Here is a 2,741-nt window from a genome sequence, read left to right on the forward strand (position 1 = left end):
CCTTAAGCATTTGGTTTCTTCCATTTCCAGTGAAGGATTTGGGGGTGGGGTTTAGGGTTGAGGGTGGGGCTGAAGGTGTGGGCGGGGCCACTGCCAACCCCACCTCCCTCCCAAGCTCTCCCCAATGTGCCTTCTTGAAGGGGTGTGCCCCAACCAGGCCCCACCCCCTTTCCAAGTACCCCACCCTCCCCGCTGGGCTCCTCCCCCTTGACCCACACTTCACCCCCATTGGTGGGCTCCCTGCAGGGGGTGTGGCCTACAGACCTACAACTCCTTCCCCTCCCCTGCTGAGCCATGTACCCGATAGGGCATGACAGGGGCAGACAAAGCTCAAGAAAGACCAACAGAGCCAGGCAGGGCCTGAGAGAACTTGAGAAAGTCCAACAGAGCCCGACAGGGCCCGAGAGAGCTTGACGGATCCTCACAGAGCCTGACAAAGCTTGGCAGAGCCCAACAGGACCCGTCAGGGCCTGACAAATCTTGTCAGTTCCTGATAGAGCCCCAATGTGTATGACAGAGCCCTGGGGGTCTCAACAGAGCCTGAGAAATCTTGACAGGGCTCAGCAGACCCCAAGAGGTCTCGACAGAGCCCTACAGAGCCCATCAAAGCCTGACACAGCCTGACAGACCCAAGAGGTCTCACAGGGCTTCACAAAAAACAACAATGTCTGACAGAGCCCGACAGGAGTGCAGGTGCTGTCACTTCCAGTGAGGGTCCAGGTGATTTGATAAGGGTGGTGTGTGGGGCCTGGGGTGATTGACCCCTCCCCTTTCCCAGGGGATTGTGGGAAGGGGTGGGCGGGGCTCAGGGTATTTGAGCCCCAGTCCCCAGGTGGGGAGCTCATTCTGCTGCTGGGCTGCTTGGGTGCTGGTTCTCTGCTGCTCCTTTAGCAGTCGGCAGCTTTTGAGCTGTTTAAGCTGCATGGACAGATGTGTTTGGAGAAGTGGAGATGTCTGCTTGAGGTAGGACCTTCAGGAGCAGAGAAGTTTCAATTGCAGCTGTAGTTGAAAGTATGTTTGTAACTATTTTTCATTTATTGCATCAATTCCTGGTACTTGGTGTTTTCCATAAATTCCTGATTGCAATGAAGATGGGGTGTTAATTCTTGGTTTGTATTGGTGTGTAACAAGTTGCTGATATAATCTCTCCTCCTAGGATGCTCAGGTTATCTACCAGGGGTTAGGATGAGCATCTCGTATCTGCAGGTGGAGTTTTAGCATTTCTGAAGGAAGCAGCAGGACCATAAGGCAGAGTGTCTTTCAAGCTACGGGGCGGCTCATGGCCTCCCTGATCACCCACAGAACAGTGTGTTGTCCACAGAACCTTTGCAGTGTGCGGTGGACCCCGGTAGATCATTCAAATGTAACTCCCAGAACTCAGTCAAGGTGAACGATGGCTAGGGAACTAGTATGGACAACCGCTATCTGAGTGCTTATTATTGTGTATGTCTTTTCGTATTGTGGGTGATTGTCGAGGGTTAAGATTGCGGGGTGACAATAAAACCCTGGCAGATGTATTGCTAACCCCCTCTGCCCCCCTCCCCACACTTCCCCCTCCCTCTCCCCCCTTTTCACTAGGGAGAGGCGGTTGGGAGGAAAAGAAGCAGAGAGTGAAGAGAGTTGGAAAAAAATTAAAGATGTTTTACTAATGCTACTAATAAGAATAGAGAAAATAATACAAAATATACAAAACCAATCTTGAAAGTCTCAGCAACTGCAGAGCCAGCACCCAAAGTCCTGGACTGGACTCTGCAGCCAACCGGAGCTGGATTCAGTCTGTCACTGGCCTCAGTTCGCAGGGACGACTAGCAAGGTCCTCTCCTAATGTCGGCCATAAGCAGAAGGGAAAAGCACACGAGATCCTCGTGATCTCCCACTTTTATATGCAGTATTCACGTGAAATGGATGTTATACACAGTTGGTCAGTTTCTTGCTCACTTGCTTCTCATCGCCCCTCTCACGAGATGTCCATCTGTGCTTATCAATAAGTTTGCATTCCATTGCTAGGTTTACCAAAACATGTGTCTGGTTCTCCAGGAAAATGCAGTTAATATGAAGCTTTAGCTGACAGGCAAATTCACTGAAAGAGAAACTTGTTTTTAGCAAAACCAGGACATTCCACCCCTTATAATATGCCATTCACTGAATGCTTAAACCTTATCAATACAATCTATCAATACAATCTAATTACTCACTACTACTATATATATATATATATACATATGTACATATATACACAGGAGTAATTAATCAGTAGACCATCCTTTAAAAAGTTCATTAAGTTCATTTTGTCACGACAGTCTCCCAGGGCAGGAAAAATGGTACAAGTGCATCTCATGACCACTGTTTGTGGGTTAAAGACATCAACTTCGAAGAAGTTGTCAGGCGCCACTCGAAGAAGCTAGCTCTGGTTTCGTCATCACTGTTTTGATCTGAAAAACACTTATTAAACATTGTTAGCATGGCAATTCACATCATGCAGTTCAGTATTGCGTATTTTCACCTAAACTCAAATCCCCTTGAGGTACACACCGAACTTCTCCATCCTTAAGCATCACCCACCAGGTGCTGCCAGGTCCCTGGGCAAAAACAATCCCACGAATGGGCTTGCCTTTGCCTGAGGCAGGAGTAACCCAGACTGCCTTTCCTAACATGTTTTTCATGTGTACTACAGGGACTTTATCTCCTTCTACAGTCCGTAGAACTTCTGACTGGGCAGGCCCGGCTCGATTGGTTGATCC

The sequence above is a fragment of the Columba livia genome, chromosome 2 (assembly GCF_036013475.1).
Source record: "Columba livia isolate bColLiv1 breed racing homer chromosome 2, bColLiv1.pat.W.v2, whole genome shotgun sequence".
In the NCBI taxonomy this organism is placed as follows: domain Eukaryota; kingdom Metazoa; phylum Chordata; class Aves; order Columbiformes; family Columbidae; genus Columba; species Columba livia.